Here is a 26,789-nt window from a genome sequence, read left to right on the forward strand (position 1 = left end):
GGGTGAAGAGTTGCTGCATTGATCAGTGATCGGTGAAGCCAGCAACTTTCACATGGCTGATCGCGGCCGCAGGATGCCCGTTGGACCCGTCCTCGATGAGTGCAGCATCAGTAGAGGTTTGCGTTTGTTAAAGGGAAAACTGGAGAAAGGGCGGCAACGGTCCGGGTTGTTGTTGCTTTCAGGAGGGGCCAACTCTGCCTGGAGGGCAGCAACACTTGTAACTGTTGTAGATTTAGGAGAAAACAGCCGGGAGGGCGGCAACGCTTTGCGTTTGCGCCGAAACGTGTAGTAGGTAACACAACCAGCAGGATGACGGGCTGGTGCATCGTCGACGGGGAAGGAGTCTTCGTTTTTCACGAGGGATAGGTCCTCGTGGTTCGCGAGGGATGGGTCCTCATGCGCGAGGAGTGCGTCCTCGTGTTTCGTGGGGGTGAGTCCTCGTGGTATCCCCGCAGGGCGTGCTCTGATTTTGTGGGCCCGAACATGCTGTAGCCCGCGCTTGGAGAGATGTATACTTGCTGTTGCTTTGGACGTAGAGGCGGACGATCCGTGTGGCGGTAGGAAAGACGAGTACGGGGACCGTAAGCAAGTGCGTGGTCGGCGCCGCATCGATGTTCTCGTCGAACGGGGCTTCTACCTTTATAAATCACGAGGGAGACTGTGGCTCCCTGGATTGCGGTAGCAACAGCAAAACAGCTGGTGCTTCCATGGCGTGCTTCTTTTGTGAAAATTGCTCACAAAAAAACGGGGTCCAGTTGAGTTTTGTCCGTGTCAAATGGGATCTGCTCCAGACTGCGCTTACCTTGCGAATACGTTCGCAAAGACGGGGTCGCCTTTGGAGGAATCGGTGTTAGGCGGTTGCTGTTCCGTGGTTGTTCGTCAGTTGTGCGTCGGTCGTCTTGTGGGAAGACGAGGTTCAGGCGCGCGTTGCTACCATGAAAATCGTTCACGGATACGGGTTCACCAATTGTAGTGTAGGAATTGATGAGCTCCCGTACTCACGTCGTTGGGTCACCAATGTAGCGATTCATGTGCATCGCCACTAAATAATCGAGTTCGACTTCGACGAACTATAAATAAGTTGTTTATTTACAGGAACAGGTTAAATACAACAGGTAAGGTAGCAGGTAAGATGGCTGACTGTAGGAGCACCGTGGTGTAGGTCTTTCCCCAGCGGGGACGCCACGAGGACTAACTAGAAGTTTCCAAACTCAACTGCTAGCAGGTTCCAAACTCAACTGCCAGCAGGTTCCGAGCTCTACTGCCAGAAGGTTCCAAGCTCTGACACCATGACGTCATTACGCAGAGTACAGGAATGAAGCCTGAGTGCAGTAACAGATACATTTAAAGGTAAGTTAAAGGGAATTATGTATCTCAATGTAAGGGACAACCGGTGGTATCGCCACACCACGTTATTTTCCATCTGCCATTTTCTTGCCCACTCACTAAACCTTATCTATATCCCTTTGCAGCCTCTTTGCATCCTCCCTCAAAATTTACTTTCCCACCTAGCTTTGTATCATCAGCAAACTTGGATACATTACACTCGGTCCCCTCATCTCAGTCTTTGATATAGATTGTAAATAGCTGAGGCCTTTCTTGAATAGCGAGGCTACATTTGCTACCTTCCAATCCATGGGGACTGTTCTAGAATCTAGGGAATTCTGGAAGATCATAGAAAGGAGCTTGCAAGAGCAAGTGAGGAGAAAGGAGAAGCAGTGGAGCGATTAAAGGCTGAACAGGAATCATTTGAAGAGAAAATATGAGAACTGGAGGACCAGAATGAACTCAGTGGGCTGGATTTTGCCAGTGTGGGCGGGCTGGGGTGTGTCAGGTAGAAATCGGGTCAGGACCCCGACTCCTAATTGAAGTGTTGAAAAAGTGGGATTTTCCCCTAATTGGGCAATTGATTTCCTGCATGTGGGAACACCTGGCCCAATGACTCTTTTCATACAGAAAGTCGCCTCCGATGACGTCATCAATGCTGCTGGATTTAAGGCCTGCAAGCAGCCTTGCTTCCTCCGGAGACTGCAAAGGCTCTGCAATTTGTATGAAGGTGTTGATTTCCCGACAATGTCCATGATCAAGCAAAAGTGTGCACCTCAGTTTGATGAGCCCTCCCTCCAAGCTCTGGTGCATGGAGCCAGATGTAATAAGGAGGTGCTGTTCCCTTCCTCAGGGAGAAAAAAGCCACCCCAGCAGACTAAAGCAGTGTTGCTGCAAGTGGCCCAGGAGGTCAACTCCATTTCGCTGAGCCGCAGAACCTGGCTGCAATGCAGGAAGAGGTTTCATGATCTTCTCCGCACAGGAAAAGTGAGTATGACTTTCCCATCACCCTCAATCTGATCCCCATCGCCTCTCCTAACCAGCACTCTGCTTTGCCAACCTCTTCCTCCACATGCCACTTGCATGCCTACACCCTGACCCATTCCCTCTCTCTCGAAGGTCACATTCACTTAACTATTTGACCATGCAGCCCTCACACTCCCTATCACTGTGATGCCATGACAACAACAATTTTCAACACACAGGGATGATCCTTTGTATCCTTCTAAGCATCTATGCTATGGATTATCTACACTCACTCCTTCATTCTCACTCAAACTCCACTTGTGTCCCTCATTGCAGGAAAAGAGAGCCCACAATAAGAGGGAAAGCCATGACAGGAGGAGGGCCACCCTCAGTAGTCTAGCTCACCACCTGGGAGGAGGCGGCCCTGGAAATCGCTGGGATCGAGGAAGATTCCCAAGTGGGGGACGGACAGAAGGGTGCATCGCAGCAAGCTGGTGACAGGATAGTTTGGCATCTGTCTCATTGACATTGCATGAGTCACTGATAATGAATCTGATGCTCTAACAGATTGACTTATGATCATCTGCACTATTCAATGTTCATGTAACCTTGACCTCACATCTCTAACTCTTTCCTTTACTCCCCCACAGGACCATTGAAAGCCCCCGTCCCCACTGTCCAGGAGGAAGAGCCTGAGCTTCCAGACTCCTCAGAGGAAGCTGCAACCTCTGAAGGCGCAGCCTCAGCAGAATTCAGCGCATCCAGCACCAGTGCAGACACTCACACCTCAGTAGGCCCTTTGCGAGGTAGAGTAGTGTTGGCACCTGGTGTATCACAGCTCACAAGTGAGCATCAGCAGATGGTGGAGACAGGGACAGCAATGGAGAGTCCTCGTCGGAGGGCACAGGACTCTGCCAGCTCGGCTCAGCTACATGTCGACCCTGTGCCTCCAGGTCCATCCAGAACGAGAGCGGTGCTGGAACTCCAGGAACAGGTGCAGGAGTCTCTGGCAGGTACTGTCTCCAGGGTCGTTGCGAGTGTTGAGCAAATGGAGGAGTCCATCGCGAACATGAGCAAAGCCTTTGTGGAGGCATTGCTACATGAACACATCACCACGGAAAGGATGGCAACCTCCGTGGAAAGGATGGCTATGGTTGAGGAGAGAATGGCTACGGCGATGGAGGAGCTAAGTTGCCAGAGTGTAGAAAACATGGTCATTGTTCAGAATAGACTGGCATCTCTTGAGGAGCAATGGTCAGCTACTGAGCATAGAAACCAGACCATCATGGAAGTCCTCTGGAGTAGGACTTCCAGTGCAGAAACGGATCCTCATGGCCCCCCCTGGTGTGCAGCAAGGTGCTGTCAAGCCATTTGCAAGCTCTGAAGTGGGGCTGACCCATGAGAGGGATGTTGGTGGCAGACAACAAGGAAGTGGGGGCTCCTCTCCAAGCGCTCAAACGACCATGCCACTGCAAAGCCCTCGGTCAGAGCCCCACCAGAGTCCTCACCCAACTGAGATGGGCGTCTCATCCCCTGCACTGCCGCAGGAGCAGCAGACTGTTGCCGAGCCCTCACAGGTTCGCAACCCCAGAGGACGGCCGCCAACGGTGTTGAGACAAGAGCAGCAAGAAAGTGAGCAAGGGGCCTCCACATCTGCTGAAGCCACAGGGGAAGCACAACGTAGGAGCACACGTAAGAGGAAGATAATGCACAAGTAGTCACAAGGGTAGTCACTTGGGTGTTATCACAGAAATCACAGAAACCCCACAGTGCAGATAGAGGCCATTTCGGCCCATCGAGCCTGCACCGACACATATCCCACCTGATCCCCGTAACCCCTGCACCAACACATATCCCACCCTATCCCCGTAACCCCATGTATTTAATCCCCCTAACACTAAGGGTCAATTTATCATAGCCAATCAACCTAACCTGCACATCTTTGGCCTGTGGGAGGAAACCGGAGCACCCGGAGAAAACCCACGCAAACACGGGGAGAATGTGCAAACTCCACACAGACAGTCACCCGAGGCCGGATTCGAACCCGGGTCCCTGGCGCTGTGAGACAACAGTGCTAACCACTATGCCACCGTGCTGCCCCAATGTTGTGTTTAATTTTGAAATGCCACCAGTTGCTTGTTGTGATAAAAAATTCTGATGGCAAACTGTTGAAGTTGTGGCCTGTGTCATTTCGCAAATGGGACTTCCACATTGAGGGCTTAGAGCGACTTGCAATTGTCAGTATGGTGGTCAGAGTGATAGGAATCCGCAGGTTCTTGTCCATTGTCGATGCTCTGGTAAGAAGGTGCGAGGCAAAAGTGCTTGATTGTACAGGCTAAGCAAATGTGACCAACATGAGTGCATCCCTTGCATCCCGGACAGCAATATGGTCGCGCTCTGGCGACTTCTGGCCTGTGCATCTTCAGGTGGGTGACTAGCAGCTTGGCGCTCCTGTTGATGCTCCTGCTGCTGTTGCTCATGGTTCTGCAGCTGCTGCGGCTGGTCTTCATCCGAATCTGATGTCCAGGAGGAAAGGAATTAAATGGTTGCCATGCTTCTGATATATGTTTCAGTTGAGGAAGCACTTAGTCAAGGTGGGGAGAGGGGTTTCCCAGGAGGTCACACTGGAGATGAGTGTCAGGCTCCAAACTTCCACAACACTGAGTATGCCTGCTAAAAGTTCCCCCAGACCTGAAACAACAAAGTTCTGCCACCTGCAAATGATCATTGGTGAAAACTCCTTTGTAATGGTGGAGCTGCAGCTGTTCGTAAGCAATCCACTTGTGAGGCCGCCAGCATTACCTGCGTGTTCCAGAGGAGGCGTGAGGGATTGGGGGAATGAGTTTAAATTGAAAAGGCCTCTCAAAATGGGACTATAGAGGCTATTAAGTGGTTGTTAAGGGCCTTAAGAGCCTATCCCGGCTCTTGGAGGTGGGATGCAAAGGGGGTCAGAAAACACGCTTTTGGGAAAATTGCTCGAAGGTGGGATGGAGGCAGGATCGGGCCCGCTCGCCATTTTTGGCGATTTTAACAACTCACATGCCTGCAATCCCACCTCCTTGGGCCTGGCAAAATCGAGCCCATTGTAACTGAGTGGGAAGATATCCTTAACTAGTTTAACACTGTTGAATTTAAAAATATTATGTGCTAAACATATAGCAGAATACATCTGTATTCCATGTATTCAGGATACATGGATATAGTTTGAGACAAATTGGACACAGTGCAGTGCCACTTTAGTTCCAAGTCTTGCAGTGCAAGCCTCTAATTTTGAGTTTGTAGAATAACTCGAGGAAATTACCTGGGCTGTCACAATCCTGCACTTAAACAAACAAGTTGAATAATCATAATATGTTGTCCTTCCCCTCCCAAGGATGGGTTCAAATTTCATCAGTCAACCATTTGATCTAATTAGTAGTACAGGAGACTTTGGTTTATCCGGAGGTTGTATGTCCGGAAACCTCGATCTACCAGCAGAAATCAGGAGCCGTTTTGTTAGGGTTTTTTTCTTCTCGTGGCTTTTTTCTTCTCGTGGCTTTTTTTTCAACAGTCAGGCTCTGGAAAGTCTCTCTGAAGCTGTCGCTAAGCTACAGAGACGCTTCCAAGGTACGGGCCGACTGTTTAGAAGCTGTTGCTAAGCAACAGTGTTTGCTGTCAGATACGGAGATGAAAACCTCCGTATGCTTCAACATTAACGCGGGTATGTCCAGCAGTTTTGATAGATCGGCAACAGCTCGGTCCCGTCGGTGCCAGATATCACAAAGTTTCCTGTACCCCACTTGTGATCATGCAGTTTGTGCAGACATTAGAGAGGAGATGAGGAGAATTGTTTTCACTGAGTTGGTAGGATCTGAAACGCTCTACTTGAAAAGGTGCTGGAAGCTGATTCCATAAATAATTTTAAACGGGGGTTGGACAGGTACTTGAGGATGAGGAACTTACAGGGTTACGGACAAAAAGCAAGGTTGTGGGACTAAGCACAACTGCTCTTGCAAAGAGCCAGCACAGGCACGACAGGCAGAATGGCCTCCTTCTGAGCTGTAAGTTTCTATGATTCAAAGATCAAAACCATTGCATCCACTATCTCTGTAGCCACCTCTTTTAAACCCCTAGGATGTAGGCCATCAGGTCCAGGGGATTTGTTGGCTTTTAGTCCCATTAATTTCTCCAGTTCTATTTTTTTACTAATACTAATTTCTTTACGTTCTTCATTCTCACTAGACCCTTGGTTCCCCATTATTTCCAGAATAGTTTCTGTGTCTTCTGTGAAGATAGATACAAAGGCCAGAATTTTCCTTACCTTGGCAGGTCCAGTGCAGCCGGTGCCCGTAGCAGGTCCTGACCTCGCTGCTGGCTCCATCCCTCTGTACAGAATAAACTCAACATAATGGGGTCTATTAAGCCTGCCCAGCACGTTACCCAGTCCAATGAGACGGAGTGGGTCTGGTGACATCACTCATGACGCGTTTTAAGCCAGGATCCTTAAAGGGACCATGGCCACATTAAATGTTAAATTCAATCTAACATAGTGGGTGTTGAATCTTTACTGTATAATCATAGAATCATAGAATGGTTACAGCACAGAAGGAGGCCATTCAGCCCATCGAGCCCGTGCCGGCTTTCTGCAAATTTTTTTCCTTCAGCTACTTATCCAATTCCCTTTTGAAAGCCACGATTGAATCTGCCTCCACCACCCTTTCAAGCTGTGCATTCCAGATCCTAACCACTCACTGCATAAAAAAGTTTTTCCTCATGTAGCCTTTGGTTCTTCTGCCAATCACCTTAAATCTGTGTCCTCTGATTCGCGACCCTTCCACCAATGGGAACAGTTTCTCTCTATCTGTCTAGACCCCTCATGATTCTGAACACCTCTATCAAATCCCTTCTCAACCTTCTCTGCTCTAAGGAGAGCAACTCCAGATTGTCCAGTCTATCCACATAACTGAAGTCCCTCATCCCTGGAATCATTCTTTTAAATCTTTTCTGCACCCTCTCTAAGGCCTTCCTAAAGTGTAGTGCTCAGATTTGGACACAATACTCCAGTTGAGGCTGAAACAGTGTTTTATAAAGGTTCATCACAACTTCCTTGCTTTTGTATTCTATACCTCTATTTATGAAGCCCAGGATTCCGTGTGCTTTTTTAACCGCTTTCTCAACCTGCCCTGCCACCCTCAACGACTTGTGCACATATACCCCCAGCTCTCTCTGTTCATGCACCCGCTTTAAAATTGTACCCTTTAGTTTATATTGCCTCTCCTCGTTCTTCTTATCAAAATGTATCACTTCGCACATTTCTGCATTAAATTTAATCTGCCACGTGTCCATCCATTCCGCCAGCCAGTCTATGTCCTCTTGAAGTTTATCACTATCCTCCTCACTGTTCACTATACTTCCAAGTTTTGTGTCATCTGCAAATTTTGAAATTGTGTCCTGTACACCCAAGTCCAAGTCATTAGTATATATCAAGAAAAGCAGTGGTCCCAGTACCGACCCCTGGGGAACCCCACTGTGTACCTTAATCCAGTCCAATAAACAACCGTTCACCACTCCTTTCTGTTTCCTGTCACTTAGCCAATTTCATATCCATGCTGCCACTGTCCCTTTTATTCCACGGGCTTCAACTTTGTTGGCAAGCCTATTATGTGGCACTTTATCAAACACCTTTTGGAAGTCCATGTACACCACATCAACCACATTGCTCTCATCAACCCTTTCTGTTACCTCATCAAAAAAGTCAATCAAGTTAGTTAAACATGATTTGCCTTTAACAAATCCGTACTGGCTTTCCTTAATTAATCCATACATTTCCAAGTGACTGTTAATTTTGTCCCGGATTATCGTTTCTAAAAGCTTCCCCACTACCGAGGTTAAACTGACTGACCTGTAGTTCCTGGATTTATCCTTACAGCCTATTTTGAACAAGAGTGTAACATTTACAATTCTCCAGTCCTCTGGCACCACCCCTGTATCCAAGCAGGATTGGAAGATTATGGCCAGTACCTCCGCAATTTCCACTTTTACTTCCCTCAGCATCCTAGGTTGCATCCCAACTGGTCCTGGTGACTTGCGGGGAAAAATTTGTTTGCGCCCCCTTTGGGGCGCTAACTTCGCCGGGGCACTACCTTTAGTACCCCAAAAAAGTTAGCACCCCTGCGCTGTAAATTGAGTGTTAGCACCCCAAGCAGGAAGCGCTCCCCCTCCTTCCTGGGGCTCTCCCATTCAATATCGCGGCGCTACGTGCAACAGCGCCACGCATGTCGGCACGTAGCGCCGCGGTATTACAGGCCTCCCTCCACTGATTAAAGGGGAGGAGCCTAGCGCAGCACGCACCGGGGCCCTGCTGGACCACCGGGGAGCTGGGTGCTGGGAAAACAGCCCGGCACTCAAGAGGAGTGCCGGGCTGACCGATCGCGGCCGGCAGCCCGCAGGAGGAAGCAAAAGGGGGCAGGTGCTAGCAGGCAGCCCAAAAGATAATGGCCGCCAGGCACCTGCCCTTTAATTTGCTCTGTCGCGGCCGCAAAAACACCACCCTGACCCTGTCAGACATATCGTCCGACGGTAGGTCATGGTCGCGACCGAAGTTTGCAGCCAGGGCGTGAGTGGGGCGCTGCGCACGGTGATGATGTCATCGCCGGAGGCACAGCGCCACGGGGCACTACCAGCTACCGCCGCCGCTAACCTCCCACTGAATTTCGCAGGAGGTGTTAGTGGCGCCGCGCCCAGGCCCAGGCCCCCCAAAGGTGCAAAGCAACCCAATTTCTCCCCCTTAGAGTTAAAAGTTATATATGAGTGACAAAGAAATATTTAAATAAAATTATCATCAAGTAATATGACTCCATCGACAAATACGATCCAGAACATAATTTAAAAACTACATTAATTTTGAAGTTATTGTTGCTATAGTCACAAATCTATAAACTTTTGTATCAGTAACTGGTACAAATAAAAGCTGTGTGTATAGGTAATACATAAAATTAAACAGATTTTAAATGTATTGTAAAGGGCTGGATTTACAATCTTATGCAAGTTCAGCGGAATAGCTGCGGAATCCCTGACAAACAGTATAAGTGGTGCTTACAATGTGTTTCTGGGATTTCTGCAGCTCTTCCGTTGAAGTTAACAATGGACAAGTGAGAGAACCTCCGCAGAAATTGACCCTAATGTCTCAGACTGAAAAATTAAATTAGTTATAGTCAGGGACTGAAAGCAAATTGAACCAGTGGAATGAGTGATGAGAAAGAAATTGTTACAGTTGATGACTTGATTTAATGTGTAACTGGACAATCACAATATAATGTGATAAAAACCTGACCAGAAACAACACAAAAATTTAAATGGTATTTCTCATTTTTTATCGTGCAGATCAATTCACTGCAATTACAGTTCAGTTGGAGGACAATAGCCGAGAATGGTCAGTGAAAAATTAACATTTACCAGTAGCTTTTCAAGTAGTACAGAATCTCCATCAATCTGTTAGCTGATGTAATCAACATGTTTTTATTTTGGTTTGTTTTCCATGCTGTCAAGTAATCAGCTGGAGCAATGGCCACGGAACTCAAGCCTTAGGTTGACAGACGTGGTTCCCAAGCTGTGTGCATCCCATGGCCATGCAGGGAAATTTAAAAAGATGGGGGGAAAAGGCTCTTAAGTGCCTATAAAGTGCCTCATAATGATTTCAATTGGGTCCCCCGCCGCTGCGTTGGGTCAGCACCACACTGCCAGATGCACCTGTGGGAAAGGCACGTGGGAGAGAGTTGACAGCGGGTTCCTGACCCGCTGTCAAAAAAACAACTTTCCCACCCAACCCGCCACCGATCGCGCCCGCTATCACCACGGAAAATTCATCCCAAAGTATTTGTTTAATGTCTCTGCCATTTCCTTATTCCCCATTATAATTTCTTCTCTCTCTGCCTGTAAGGGACCCATGTTTACTTTGGTTCATCTCTTCCATTTTACATACCTATAGAAGCTTTTACAATCTGTTTTATGTCTCTCGCTAGTTTACTCTCATATTCTATTTTCTCTCTCTATCAATTTCTTGGTCATCCGTCGATTAATTCTAAAATCCTCCCAATCCTCAGTCTTACTATTCCTTTTGGCAACATTATAAGCCTCTTCCTTTAATCGAATACTATCTTTAACTTCTCTTGTTAGCCACAGTTGGACCATTTTTATCGTGGGGATTTTATTCCTTAAGGGAATGTATTTTTGTTGAGAATTATGAATTATTTCTTTAAATGTTTGACATTGCTTATGTACCATCATATCTTTTAATCTAGTTTCCCAACCTACCTTAGCCAACTCGCCTCTCATTCCTATGTAGTTTGCTTTGTTCAGATTTAAGTTTAGTTTCGGACTTGACTAAATCACTCTCAAACTCAACATAAAATTCTATCATATTATGATCAGCTGCTCCACATACTGTTCTAGAAAACCATCTTGAATGCATTTCATGACCTCGTCCTCTGCACTACTACTGCAAATTTGGTTTGCCCAGTCTAGATGAAAATTAAAGACCCCCATGATATTGTATTGCCCTTATTACATGCTCCTCTAATTTCCTGATTTGTCTGTGTCCAACACTACAACTACTGTTAGGGGGCCACAAACTACTCCCACCAGTGTTTTCTGCTCCTTGTTATTTCTTAGCTCCACCTAAAGTGATTCTACATCTTGTTTTTCCGAGCTAAAATCCTTTCTCGCTAGTGTCTTTATTCCATCCTTTATTATTAAGGCTACACCCCCAACCCCATTTCCACTGTCTATCTCTTCAAAATATCCTGGAATAATTAGCTCCTAATTGGTCACTCTGCAATCATGTCTCCATAAAGGCTATTAGATCAAACCCATTTATTTCTATCTGTGCTATTAATTCACCTATTTTGTTGCGAATGCTTTGCACATGCAGATATAGTGCCTTTAACTTTAACTTTTTTCTATTTTTCCCTGTGTCACCTTAGTCACTGATGCCCTATTACCATTGTTAAGCTCTCTGTCCCTTCCTGACCCACTCTGCATTTTTTACCCAAATTACTACTCTGCTTTACAGCCTTGATATTTCTTTTACTGCTTTCAAAGTACCCTTTCCTGAATCCTTCCACCACCCCCACCCCTTCATTAGTTTAAAGCCTTAGCTCTCCTTCTGTGTTGTACTATTCTATGATTCTATGATTCTATCTGCTGCCCTAGTTATTCGATTCACCAGCAAGTTTAAATGGAACCTGTCCCTACAGAACAGCTCCCTCTTTCCCCAGTACTGGTGCCAGTGCCACATGAATTGAAATCCTGCCTCCCACACCACTCTTTCAGCCACGCATTTAACCTTCTAATTTGCTTGTCTCTATGCCAATTAGCATGTGGCTCAGGTAACAATCCAGAGATTATTACCCGTGAGGTTCTATGTTTTAATTTTGAACCTAGCTCCTCAAACTCTCTAAGCAGAATATCATTCCTAGTTCTTCCTATATCGTTGGTTCCTACGTGGACCATGACAACTGGATTCTCCCCCTCCCAATCCAAGTTCTTCTCCAGCCACGAGGAGATATCCTTAACTCTGGCACCGGGCAGGCAACACAGCCTTCGGAACTCCCGATCACGGCTGCAGAGAACAGTATCTATCGCCCTGACTATACTGTCCCCTACCACTGCAACATTCCTGTTCACTCCCCCCACTTGAATGGCCTTCTATACCACGGTGCCGTAGTCAGTTTGCTCATCCATCCTGCAGACTTTGCTCTCATCCACACAGGCAGCAAGAACCTCAGACTTGTTGGATAAGGGCAAAGGCCAAGGCTCCTCCAACACTGCACCTGGGGTCCCCTTAACTGCCTGAGTCACAGTCACACCCTTCTGTCCCTAATCACTAACCATACCTGTACCACTACCTAATCTAAGGGGAGTGACTACCTCCTGGATCAAAGTGTCCAGGTAGCTCTCCCCATCCTTGATGCTCTGCAATGCCTGCACCACAGACTCCATCCAGCTCAACAGCTCTGAGCTGAACTTCCTCAAGAGGCAGACACTTACTGCAGACGTGATCGTCCAGGATCACTATGCTCTCCACAAACTCCCACCTGCACTGCCAACCCTATATAACCTTGTTTTATTTATTTAATCAATTAAAGTTGATGTATTTAATTAACTTAGCTTATAGTTTAGTTTTATAACTAATTACCTGACCTAGTTTAAGTTATAGGTAGATTAAATTAAATATATAACTGTAACACAAACCACTACAAGTATTGGAGGCAAAAAGCAGTACCTGTTCCCCCTCTGCAACGAATTCCCACTCTCTCCAAATTCCCAACTTTTACACTCAGTTTAAGAGCACTCTGTGCAGACCATTCTTTCGTTTGGTTGCAGCTGGCTTTGACATCCTCTTACAAAGAGGTGAAGATGGTGATTCCTTTGGGGGTCCAAACTTGAAGCATAACTGAGATGAGCAATTTGTAAGGAGCCAACAAATACAGGTGAGGTGCTTTGGTCAAAGCCATTAATATCCCAGAACCTGAACCTGGACACGTCAGAGCAGTCCTGTCTTTGCCGCTTCAGTTTCACAAGATAGACTGCCACAGAGTTGCGCCATCAGATGCCCGATGATCTGTACATAACATCTGCATCAGGGACCGATAAAATGAAGGCTACCAGAACATGAAGCTTTCATGCTGCTGCATCCTTCTAAGCCACGCCAGAAGGCAGCTGAGACATAAAGCAGTTTGCAGTGCAAGCATTTATTTGTTTATTCAGTCATGGGATGTGGACATCGCTAGCAAGGCCAGCATTTACATAGAAACATAGAAGATAGGAGCAGGAGTAGGCCACTCGGCCCCTCGAACCTGCTCCACCATTCAATGAGATCATGGTTGATCATCCAAATTCAGTACCCTGTTCCTGCCTTCTCCCCATATCCCTTGATCCCTTTAGCTTTAAGAAATATATCTAACTCCTTCTTGAATATATTTAATGAATTGGCCTCTACGGCCTTCTGTGGTAGAGAATTCCACAGGTTCACCACTCTCTGGGTGAAGAAATTCCTCCTCATCTCTGTCCTAAATGGCTTACCCCTTACCCTTAGACTGTGACCCCTGGTTCTGGACTCCCCAATCATCGGGAACATCCTTCCAGCATCTAGCCTGTCTAGTCCTGTTAGAATTTTATAAGTTTCAATGAGATCCTCTCTCATTCTTCTAAACTCCAGCGAGTATAAGCCCAATCGACCCAATCTCTCCTCATACGTCATTCCTGCCATCCCAGGTATCAGTCTGGTGAATCTTCGCTGCACTCCCTCCATGGCAAGAACATCCTTCCTCAGATAAGGCATCCTTGCTCCTGTACTCAAACCCTCTCGCTACGAAGGTCAACATACCATTTGCCTTCTTAACCGCCTGCTGCACCTGCAGGCTTACCTTCAGCGACTGGTGCACAAGGACACCCAGGTCTCGTTGCACTTCCCCTTTTCCCAATCTATTGCCGTTCAGATAATAATCTGCCTTCCTGTTTTTGACATCAAAGTGGATAACCTCGCATTTATCCACATTATACTGCTTCTGCCCAATCACCCAACCTGTCCAAATCATACTGGAGTTTCTCTGCATCCTCCTTACAGCACACACGCCCACCCAGCTTTGTGTCGTCTGCAAACTTGGAGATATTACATCTAGTTCCCTCGTCTAGATCATTAATATATATTGTGAATAGTTGGAGTCCAAGGACCGATCCCTGCGGTACCCCACTAGTCACTGCCTGCCACTCGGAAAAAGACCTGTTTATTCCAACTCTAGGCCAGACCACGTAAGAACGGCAGGTTTCCTTCGCTAAAGGACATTAGTAAACCAGATGGGTTTTTACGACAATCCGGTAGTTTCATAGTTACCATTACTGATACTAGCTTTTTATTCTACATTTATTTTATTGATTGAATTTAAATTCCCCAGCTGCCATGGTGAGATTTGAACTCATGTCTCCAGATCATTAATTTCTGGATTATTAGTCAAGCACCCATAACCACTATGCTACTGTTCCTGCCTGAAGTAACCCTGGAGTTGATCCTCTGGCCAGCACTAAGGCATGCACCATGATCATGTTTAGTTTCAGTTTTGCCAGGATCACAAAAATGGGATTTGTTCTCAGTAAAACTGAACAAATATTTCTTATTTTGCCGATGTTAATTGGAGAATGTAAAATGTGGAAAAATGGGCCAATGTGTCAAAAAACAAATTTTTGGCAGTAGGTAATTTCCTCAGATCACCTAGAAACTAAAGCATTGTGCCTTCAACATTCGTATCCCTGTTGAAGCTTTCATTTAGTTCTGCCTTTTCTCCTCTAATACAAATGAAGAAATGTTGACTATACCTACAGCTTTTAACAAGCCCATGGGCTGGATTTTCATTCAGGAGTCTTAATGCGGGGAGCATTCGTAATAAGGTGGATGAATTAGCTGCGCAAATAGAGGTAAACGGATCTGATATGATTGGGATTACGGAAACATGGCTCCAGGGTGACCAAGGCTGGGAACTCAACATCCAGGGTTATTCAATATTCAGGAAAGACAGTCAAAAAGGAAAAGGAGGTGGGGTAGCATTGCTGGTTAAAGAGGGGATTAACACAATTGTAAGGAAGGATATTAGCTCTGATGATGTGGAATCTGTATGGGTAGAACTGAGAAATACCAAGGGGCAGAAAACATTAGTGGGAGTGGTATACAGACCCCCAAACAGTAATGCAGTGGTTGGGGATGGCATTAAACAGGAAATTAGAGATGCGTGCAATAAGAGCACAACAGTTATCATGGGTGACTTTAATCTACATATAGATTGGGCTAACCAAAGTAGTAACAATGCTGTGGAGGAGGAATTCCTAGAGTGTATACGGGATGGTTTCCTGGACCAATATGTCAATGAACCAACTAGAGATCAGGCCATCTTAGACTGGGTATTATGTAATGAGAAAGGATTAACTAGAAATCTTGTTGTGCGAGGCCCCTTGGGGAGAAGCGATCATAATATGATAGAATTCTTCATTAAGATGGAGAGTGAAGCAGTTGACTCAGAGACTAGGGTCCTGAATTTAAATAAAGGAAACTACGATGGTATGAGGCACGAGTTGGCTAGGGTGGATTGGGGAATGTTACTTAAAGGGTTGACAGTGGATAGGCAATGGCAAACATTTAAAGATCGCATGGATAAACTACAGAATTTGTTCATCCCTGTTTGGCATAAAAATAAAACAAAAAAGGTGACTCAACCGTGGCTAACAAGGGAAATTAGGGATAGCATAAGATCCAAGGAGAGGACATATAAATAGGCCAGAAAAAGCAGCAAACCTGAGGATTGAGAGCAGTTTAGGATTCAGCAAAGGAGGACAAAGGGATTAATTAAGAGGAGGGAAATAGAGTATGAGAGTAAGCTTGCAGGGAACATAAAAACTGACTGTAAAAGCTTTTATAGATATGTGAAGAGAAAAAGATTGGTGAAGTCAAGCGTGGGTCCCTTGCAGTCAGAATCAGGGGAATTTATAATGGGGAACAAAGAAATGGCAGACCAATTAAATATATACATAGGTTCTGTCTACACAAAGGAGGACACAAATAACCTCCCAGAGATGTCGGGGAACATAGGGTCTAATGAGAAGGAGGAACTGAATGCAATCAGTATTTGTAGGGAAATGGTGTTAGGGAAATTGACGGGATTGAAGGCCGATAAATCCCCAGGGCCTGATAATCTACATCCTAGGGTACTTAAGGAAGTGGCCCTAGAAATAGTAGATGCATTGCTGGTCATCTTCCAAAATTCTGTAGACTCTAGAACAGTTCCCATGGATTGGAGGGTAGCTAATGTTACCCCACTGTTCAAAAAAGGCGGTAGAGAGAAAACGGGGAATTATAGACCGGTAAGCCTGACATCAGTAGTGGGGAAAATGCTAGAGTCCATTATAAAAGATGTAATAGCAGAGCACTTGGAAAACAGTGACAGGATCAGACAAAGTCAACATGGATTTACAAAAGGTAAATCGTGCTTAACTAATCTACTGGAATTTTTTGAGGATGTAACTGGTAAAATAGATAAGGGAGAACCAGTGGATGTGGTGTATTTGGACTTTCAGAAGGCTTTCGATAAGGTCCCGCATAAGAGATTAGCGTGTAAAGTTAAGGCACATCGGATTGGGGGCAAAGTACTGACTTGGATAGAGAACTGGTTGGCAGACAGGAAGCAAAGAGTTGGAATAAACGGGTCATTTTCCGAGTGGCAGGCAGTGACTCATGGGGTACCGCAAGGATCGGTCCTGGGATCCCAGCTATTCACAATATATATTAATGATCTAGACAAGGGAACTAGATGTAATATCTCCAAGTTTGCAGAAGACACAAAGCTGGGTGGGCGTGTGTGCTGTGATGAGGATGCCAAGAAACTCCAGTATGATTTGGACAGGTTGGGTGATTGGGCAGATGCATGGTAGATGCAGTATAATGTGGATAAATGCAAGGTTATCCACTTTGGTGGCAAAAACAAGAAGGCAGATTATTATCTGAACGGCAATAGATTGGGAGAAGGGGAAGTGCAATGAGACCTGGGTGTCCTTGTGCACCAGTCGCTGAAGGTAAGCATGCAGGTGCAGCAGGTGGTTAAGAAGGCAAATGGTATGTTGACCTTCGTAGCGAGAGGGTTTGAGTACAGGAACAAGGATGTCTTGCTGCAGTTGTACAGGGCCTTGGTGAGACCACACATTGAGTATTGTGTGCAGTTTTGGTTGCCTTATCTGAGGAAGGATGTTCTTGCCATGGAGGGAGTGCAGCGAAGATTCATCAGACTGATACCTGGGATGGCAGGAATGATGTATGAGGAGAGATTGGGTCGACTGGGCTTATACTCGCTGGAGTTTAGAAGAATGAGAGGGGATCTCATTGAAACTTATAAATTCTAACAGGACTAGAAAGACTAGATGCAGGAAGAATGTTCCCGATGGCGGGTGAGTCCAGAACCAGGGGTCACAGTCTAAAGATAAGGGGTAAGCCATTTAGGACAGAGATGAGGAGGAATTTATTCACCCAGAGAGTGGTGAACCTGTGGAATTCTCTACCACAGAAGGCAGTTGAGGCCAATTCATTAAATATATTCAAGAAGGGGTTAGATATATTTCTTAAGGCTAAAGGGATCAAGGGATATGGGGAGAAGGCAGGGACAGGGTACTGAGTTTGGATGATCAGCCATGATCTCATTGAATGGCGGAGCAGGCTCGAGGGGCCGAATGGCCTACTCCTGCTCCTATCTTCTATGTTTCGATGTTTCTATGAGTCGGGTAGGAGGCGGGACTGCAACTTTCATGGTTGTAGTCCCGCCTCCATCGAGATGTGGCCAATCCACACAATTTTAACTTGATTGACCTTGTTGAGCCCGCCCAGCGGGCTCAGCAGGCCAATTAAGGGCCACCCGGCAACAGGTGACATCACAGACTGAAATTTCATCTGTCAAGAGGTTTTGACAGATGAAATATCAGCGTTTCACAGCTGTTTGAAGCTGTCAAACACTGACAGTCTTACTTCTAACCTGAGTCTGTCTCCACAGACTCAGTTAGAAATCTCTCCTGCACAGAAAGCTGAAGGCTGTCACTTTTGACAGTTCGCAACCATTCTGTTTTCTGTGCCGGTGAGATGAGGGACTCCCGAGACCTAAAGGAAGGAAGGCTGAAAAGGTAAGAAAAGGTAATTTAAACTTCTTTAAACACTTTAGACACACCAAACACACTTACCTTTGCACTCATGCACACATCACTCACCTGAACACCAACATCTCGACCCCTCCAAGTCCTTCAACCTGACGGCCTGCCTCGCAAACTTGGCGTGGTTTGGAGCCATCGGGAAGCCCACACTTCAGAATTAAAAATAGGGATTAGGCTAAAAACTGCCTGTTAACTACCTGTTAACAGGCAATTAATTGGTACTAATCCCTTCATGCCTTGGGTAGGCGGTTCCCAGTGCGGGGCGGGTACCTGCCTCCTTTGAAACTGGCACAGAGGCGGGTTGGGTGCGGGATGGGGTCGGGACCCCTGATTTTGGGATTTTAACCCCCCACACACCTCCAATCCCGACTCCACGGCCCAATGAAAATCCTGCCCCATGTCTCACTGCACTTTCAGTGTAATTACTTCTTTTAACATGTTTGAGGCCTTTATGGAGTTGTTAGCCTTTTTGAAATTGTTGGTTAGCTTTTGCTGGTTTCTAGGTTTCCATGTGTGCTCTTGTTTTCTGAAGCATCTACAACCTTTCAGTCCCTTAATAATTCAGTACTTTTTTCTATCTTTGTTTTACTCTGATATTTGAAATTAATATAAAGCTAACTGACCTGTATTGCTCAGGAATGTGACAAAAATGCTGAAGCATGAAGATGCTGCAAAATCTTACTGGTTGAATGGAGATGCAAGAACTGGATCCAACAAACAGGAGATCAATGCCTCTCCAGATGAGCATGACTTTGCACAAGGAAAGTACTCCTGCTTCTGAGTCAGAAGATTGTAGCTTCGAGCCTCATCAAGAGCTTAACACACAATCTAGACAGACACTATGGGGGTAACTTTGCCAACATTGGGGAGGCAGGTATAGAGGCGGGACTGCCACAAAAATGGCAGAAACTGGGAGCGGATACCGAACCAGCTCCCAACCCGCCTCCGTGCCATCTTCCCAGGAGGCGGGTCCCCGAGTCGCGCAGGGACCCGTCTCCTCGAGGTGGGAAGGGGATTACAGCCATTTAATTGCCTGTTAACAGGTAGTTAACAGGCAGTTAAGAGGCTTATCCCCATTTTACCCCTGCAAGTGCGGGCTTCCAAATGGCTGCGAACCTCGCCAGGGTCAGCGAGGCGAGCAGTGGGTCTGCGGGGGTGAGAGGGATTAAAAAGTGCGCTGTGGAGGTGAGGGATGGGTGTAAGAGTGGAGAGGTAAGTATGAGAGTTGAGTGTAAAGTGTTAGAAAAAGTTTACTTACCTTTGTTTCTTCCTGCAGGCTTCAACCCTTGGGAATCCAGAGGTGACTCATCTCAACGGCAGAGATGACATAATGGCTGCTGCATTCTCAGATGCAGCAACCATCTGATTTCTGCTGAGGAAAGAGGTTTGGTGAGTCTTCAGTACAAGGACTCACCTTAGAACAGAGATTGTCAGTGTTTGACAGCTTCTCAAAGCTAAACCAAAGCCTCATCTATCTGCTCAGGTGGACAAAAAAGATGCATTGGTACCTTTTCAAAAAAGAGCAGTGAGTTTTCCTGGTGTCCAGGCCATCATTCCTCCCTCAATCACCACTACTGAAAACAGATTAATTCATTCATTTGCTGTTTGTGGAATCTTATTGTGTTCAAATTAGCTGCCACACTTGCCTATAAAGCAACAGTGACTTCAAATATAATTCATTGACTGTGAAGCTCTTGGGGACATCCTGAGGGCCTGATAACATATTATATTAATGCAAGTTCTTTCTCTAACACATGGGATAAAGCCTTCATTAAAATGGCAAGTAAACGAATATCATATGAACATATCATCACTTTCACTACTAATGTGCAGATTGTGATTTCAACATCCCAGTCTTGCAGGACAACTTGCCTTCAAAGATGTACTCAGAAGATTTGTAACTTTTCAGTCAAAAGCTTCCATTTATAAAGCATATATATTCTCTTTGAAAATGGCCTCCGAGCCAAGCTTGACAATGCCAACAATCATAAAACACAGTTAACAATGGAGCTTGTTTACGTGATAAGTTTCAAAGAGATCAAATAGCTCTGTAATTCATAGCATTACCATGTAAATGAAAGATACCAAAATAAACCTTCATACCAGCACTAGTAATATACTAGATGGCACTGTTGGTAAACAATTCACCAAAACCTGGATGTCAGCCAAAATAAAAAATGTCGGTGCGGGGCACAGCCGGACCACCCCTATAATTAGCACTCTGCCAGCGGTGTGCGGCCCAGCTCCCGACCTGCGAGGCGGTCACTGACATCGCCCGCGGCAGCCTTGCAGGGGCGCAGCCAAATTTCAGTCGCGGGGCACTAAGGGGCCGCAGCGGGGCGCTAAGGGGTCATGCCGCTCAGCGATGACGTAACCACCAGCGGCGCAGCGGTCTGGGGTGCTACCAGTGTGGCGCTATTGGCTAGCGCCTCAGTAGCACCCCGCCGAATTTCTCGACAGGCCCCCACCCAGGTGATAAGCCCTTTGCGCCCCGTTAGCGCCCCCCGGAGGCACTAACGGGGCGCAAAGGAGGCGGATTTTGCCCCCATAGAATCACACAGCACAGAAGGAGGCCATTCGGCCGATCGTGCCTGTGCCAGCCCTTGAAAGAGCTATCCAAATTTTCCCACTCTCTTGCTCTTTCCCCATAGCCCTGCATTTTTTTCCTTTTCAAGTATTTATCCAATTCCCTTTTGAAATTTACTATTGAATCTGTTACTACCACTCTTTCAGGCCGTGCATTCCAGATCATAACAACTTGCAATGTAATAGAAAATACACCTTCATCTCCCCGCTGGTTCCTTTGCCAATTGCCTTAAATCTGTGTCCTCTGGTTACTGACCCTTCTGCCAGTCGAAACAGTTTCTCCTTACTTACTCTATCAAAACACTTCATAACTTCTGTTAACTTCTCCCCTGCATCCTGGTCATTGTCCACTGCTCCTCTGTAAAGCACTTTATGTTACATGCAAGGCACTATATAAATGTAAGCTGTTGTCCTTCACAAACCTCCCCCCACCAGTCTGCATGTTTGCCTGGCAATATTCAAAGAAGAAAGAAAAGTTTAATTTGAAAAATAATGGAAATTTAACAGCTGTACAAGCAACTGAATACATCAGCTGCTGTACCAACCCCAGAGAGATTCCGGTATGAGTCTACCCAATTCAGGAGTCCATACTAATGAAAGAACAAGATAACCATGGGCTTCGATTCAATCATCCAACAGTACCCATCACAGTACAGCACCATACCTGAAACTGCCATCTACCTGGCAGGTGCAAATACTCAGCGATCACTAAAGTACAGAAATATTGCTTTTCATTTTCACACAATGAAGTGGCTCTCAACCCTAATGTCATCTGATGAAACATTGGAGCACTGCAGTGTAAAATGGAAAGAATGTTTGGCCTGTCAAAGAAAGGTTTTCCATCGTTAGATAGGATTGTCTGAGTACTTTAATAAAGAGAGAAAATGGTAAGCTTATTCTTACCCCAAAACAGAGCTTCTTCATTGTACACAATGATACAAACCACCAGGACGAGACAAATCGTTGCAGTGGACTCAAATGTCTCTTCCTTTTCCCAGGATCTTTGAAGATACGTATTGACTGGGACTGTGGCTGAATCCAAATGCAGTGAAACTACAGGCAGAGCAGTTAAGTGTTCTGTACTTCTGTGGTACCCCAGCTGTGATCAGTGCCCCTCCTCCAAACCATATTGATGGGTTAAACAACTTTCTGAAACTTAACACTGGAGGCACTAATAGTTATATTATCCACCACAGGCTAATTGTCTCCTAATGACATTGTCAAGCCTGATATTTAGTAAGAGGATACACCAGTTCTGCCACTATCCAATCTCACAGTTGATCTTATCATTAATTTTTAATTCATGAACAGCAGGACAGGTATTCTGTTTTCTTTTATTAAACTGGTGGTGCAGGGGGTTTACTACTTCAAAAGCCACATACAATTCTGAGCGATGGTGAGGAGTGGGTACAACTGAGCCTTAAAGTGGCAAAAGAATGGAATATTTCACATTCAGGACACCTATGTCGGCATCAGATAGAGCATAGGTTAGTTACTGAGTAATTCACTCACTGCACAGTCCCATCAAACACTCCCACGACTGGTACAGTACAGGTTACATACAGAATAAAGCTCCCTCTACACTGTCCCATCATACATTCCAAGGCCAGGTACAGCACAGGTTAGATACAAAATAAAGCTCCCTCTACACTGTCCCATCAAACACTCCCAGGGTAGATACAGCAATTTTTTTATTCAATCATGGGATGTGGGCGTCGCTGACAAGGCCAGCGTTTATTGCCCACCCCTAATTGCCTTTGAGAAGGCGGTGGTGAGCCGCCTTCTTGAACCTCTCCAGTCCGTGTGGTGACGGTACTCCCACATTGCTGTTAGGTAGGGAGGTCCAGGATTTTGACCCAGCAATGATGAAGTAACAGGGACATATTTCCAAGTCAGGATGGTATGTGACTTGATGGGGACATTGGAGGTGATGGTATTCCCATGCGCCTGCTGCCCTTGTGCTTCTAGGTGGTAGAGGTTGTGGGTTTGGGAGGTGCTGTCGAAGAAGCCATGGCAAGTTGCTGCAGTGCAATCTTGTAGATGGTACACACTGCAGCCACGGTGTGCTGGTGGTGGAGGGAGTGAATGTTGAAGGTGGTGGATGGGGTGCCAATCGAGTGGGCTGCTTTGTCCTGGATGCTGTCATGCTTCTTGAGTGTTGTTGGAGGTGCACTCATCCAGGCAAGTGGAGAGTATTCCTTCACACTCCTGACTTGTGCCTTGTAGATGGTGGAAAGGCTTTGAGGAGTTAGGATCTGAGTCACTTGCTGCAGAATACCAATGGATTAGAAACAAAGTAAAACCCACTCTACAATATCCCATCTAACACTCCCAGGGCAGATACAGCGTGGGTTAGAAACAGACTGAAGCTCGCTCTACACTGTTCCATCAAACACTCCCAGGGCAGGTACAGCAGGGGTTAGATACAGAGTAAAGCTCCCTCTACACTGTCCCATCAAACACTCCCAGGGCAGGTACAGCACAGGTTAGATACAGGGTAAAGTTCCCTCTACACTGTCCCATCAAACACTCCTAGGGCAGGTACAGCACGGGTTAGATACAGAGTAAAGCTCCCTCTACACTGTCCCATCAAACACTCCCAGGGCAGGTGCAGCACAGGTTAGATACAGGGTAAAGCTCCCTCTACACTGTCCCATCAAACACTCCTAGGGCAGGTACAGCACAGGTTAGATACAGGGTAAAGCTCCCTCTACACTGTCCCATCAAACATTCCCAGGGCAGGTACAGCACAGGTTAGATACAGAGTAAAGCTCCCTCTACACTGTCCCATCAAACACTCCTAGGGCAGGTACAGCACAGGTTAGATACAGGGTAAAGCTCCCTCTACACTGTCCCATCAAACACTCCCGGGGCAGGTACAGCACGGGTTAGATACAGAGTAAAGCTCCCTCTACACTGTCCCATCAAACACTCCCAGGGTAGGTACAGCACGGGTTAGATACAGGGTAAAGCTCCCTCTACACTGTCCCATCAAACACTCCCGGGGCAGGTACAGCACGGGTTAGATACAGGGTAAAGCTCCCTCTACACTGTCCCATCAAACACTCCCGGGGCAGGTACAGCACGGGTTAGATACAGGGTAAAGCTCCCTCTACACTGTCCCATCAAACACTCCCGGGGCAGGTACAGCATGGGTTAGATACAGAGTAAAGCTCCCTCTACACTGTCCCATCAAACACTCCTAGGGCAGGTACAGCACAGGTTAGATACAGGGTAAAGCTACCTCTACACTGTCCCATCAAACACTCCCGGGGCAGGTACAGCACGGGTTAGATAGAGTAAAGCTCCCTCTACACTGTCCCATCAAACACTCCCGGGGCAGGTACAGCACGGGTTAGATACAGGGTAAAGCTCCCTTTACTCTGGCTCAACAATGTGCCTCAGCCTCAGAAGGGTATCCACCCCACTGGATCAGCATGACATTTTATCGATTTCCCACACCAGCCTTCCTGTGGCCTCTCTGAGTGAGATTCTCAATTGTCACTGGCCTAGGTAAAACACTTCATATGAGAAAGATATAATACATAAGTTTGTAGTTTAAGTGAGATGGAGCTTTGCTTCCATTGCAACTTATCGCTAATTCATGGTGTACTACAGCAAATGGCATTTCTCACACACAAAATACCACAGGGAGTGATGATGATGTATTCCTCACACACAGAATCGTCTGGAGAGCAAGAAGTGATATATCCCTCACACTTGGAATACCACAATTAATGAGAGAGTGATGTATCCTTCACACATGCGATACTGCAGGAGGTGATGTATCATTGCTTTTGATGGAACATGAAGTACATTGCTTCTGAATTAACGGAAAACATGCATAGTTGCCTCCTGGCTCAGGATATCACTCCTTTAGCTATCTGAAAAATCAATAGTGCCTCTAGTACAAGTATATAAATAAATGTTAAATCAACTGATTGCATCTTAATGTAGCAATAGTCATTGATCAACACACAAGTCTCAACAGATTTTTTTTATCATTCATAATTATTTCAGTTTGAAGCGGTTTTAAGGTACATAGGTTAAGCGTGCACACTAGGAGGCACCCAAACTATCTGCAGTAAGGGGGCTGACATTGCAGGGGTAGAGTAGTAAAGAGCCATTTTTGTGTTAGGAAGGGCCAATGGTCTGCAGGTTGATTCCTTTGTTGATTTTGGAGGGGAATGCTTGCTCAAGGGAATGCAATGAGCATGGTGAACAGGTGGATCAACAGCCCCCTACCTGCAGAATATCAGAATCCCCCCACAATGTATAATGTTTCCTAAGTATTCATAACTCAGTATACAATATCTCTACAACATACAGTGCTGTTCAGAAAATGAACAAAATGTGACATAACTCAAAAAGTGAAGCACAAATTGCAATCAAGCCCCTAAATACATAATTTAGAAATGTTACACTGAACATCTCTTATCGTCACAGTACAACATCTAAGCTGGATTGATTCCAACAATACCACAAATTCGCAGGTCAAATGTGAACTGTATTGCAACAAAAACTGCTCATTTGTTCAGTCATATGTATTCTTAATTTCCTGAAGAGAATTTAAAAAAAAATAGGTTTTCCCATTGGCAAGCACACTTACTGCAACTTTCAGCTCATTTAGTATGGCTGTACAGCCTATTCCAATCACTGCTAACCTTTGGTATTTTAGCATTTTAACATATAACTCCTTTCCTTCTTTTCTGCCCATGTATACTGGCACAGACACTCCACCCATTCCAGTGTTTGCCAATCGGATGTTTGCTACTCCTCTTTATTTCCAATCCCACCAACAATTGGAAGGCACTTGTCTCTGCAGCCTACTCCTTTCAGCAGTCTTTCAACCATCACTTTTTACCTCTGTTCACCAAGCTTGTGTTGTGAAAGATGCTTTAACCCACAGCAACAAATCAAAAGACATTTTACTCACAAATTTTCTTCTGAGGTTGACCTTCACTTTCTCCATTTTGCTCTCTGAAGGATCTTGCGAATACTCCAACCAGCCCAGATGCTCATCCACTGAAATACTCTTCCTCATATAGAAGGATCTGGATCTGAAGTACGTGAAGGAACACTCGTTGACTGCAGTTCCCGAGCTCCACTGGGCATTTGTTTCTTCAGGGGCTTCATCCCCATCATCCTCCCTTCTCCAGGCCTCTTCTGCTGAGATAACAAGGGGAAAAAAACAAATATCAGTTGAGAACTCCATTGAAATAGAAAATATACATTATTTATAACAGTTAGCCAGTGAAAGCTTTTTAAATGTTAGGTAAAAGTGCATAGAACAACTGGTTCATCCAGATAAAATGAAGATCTCCTCTGTCTGGTGACTAAGGGTCCTTCAGTGCAGTTTCTCGGGTGCATGGGTGCAAGCGAGCAAAGCTGCCTCTAATTTGTCAATAATTGGTGTTAATTTAATAATTTCACTTAGAAAAGCCACAGGATGGTTAGTTGAGAAAACAGAAACATCAGATTGATGCAGGGGTGCTCTTCTGAGATTGGGGGCAAGATGTTGGGAGTAATTGTAACCTAACCCGCCCAACGCAAAGATGATGGGATCAAATCGGGCGCCGTTTACTACCAAGCCCAATTTTATTTTCTATTGAAGTCAATTGAAGGTAAAATTGGGTGTAAAACAAGCAGCCAGTCCAATCCTGTCAGTTCTCTGCCAGGTATGTTAGGTTAAAATTACTCCCATAGTGTTGCAGCAGCACAAAGGGAACTGTACTCTGCATCTATCTGAGTGCTTGATCCAAATGTGTAGTGTTTGGTTCCCTCACTTGATGGAACACAAAGTTCATCTTAACAGAAATAAATACCCCATAGGAATAGGATACTACTCCTGCTCCTCCTGCCCCACAAGGAAGGTCAGAAAAAGTAAAATGCCTTATCTTTTTGAGCCTCCTGGCCACAACTCTTCTTCATGCCTAGTGGACCTGTGGGAATGCCACAAGCACTTCCCCGTTCAAGCCCACAGTTACTGGCAGGTGTCCCTCTCTGAGAAGATTAAAATCGGAACCTGTAGAAATCACTGTGGAATGTCAGCAAGTGAGTCCCATGGGTGATTTTAACTGCCTGCCCTGTTTCTGCCTATTGTTTGTACTGGTTGGCAAGACAGTAACAAGTGGTCATAACAAGAATTTTTTACATAGAGGGTGGTTAGAGTGTGAAATTGTCAGCTACAAACTGTT

At 45.8% G+C, this 26,789-nt stretch overlaps 1 long non-coding RNA gene across 1 annotated transcript in view; it reads right to left on the minus strand.

Annotated features, from left to right (window-relative positions):
• Positions 1–24,540: 24,540 nt before the first annotated feature.
• The window catches only part of LOC147110694 (uncharacterized), a 251,306-nt gene continuing 249,057 nt past the window's right edge, over positions 24,541–26,789 (minus strand). The window contains exon 3 of the long non-coding RNA XR_015080101.1: positions 24,541–25,761. This is a non-coding gene — a long non-coding RNA (uncharacterized LOC147110694). The remainder of the gene's footprint in view (positions 25,762–26,789) is intronic.

This window comes from Somniosus microcephalus, chromosome 11, assembly GCF_052327205.1.
Source record: "Somniosus microcephalus isolate GS21.2 chromosome 11, FLI_Smic_1.0, whole genome shotgun sequence".
Taxonomy (NCBI): domain Eukaryota; kingdom Metazoa; phylum Chordata; class Chondrichthyes; order Squaliformes; family Somniosidae; genus Somniosus; species Somniosus microcephalus.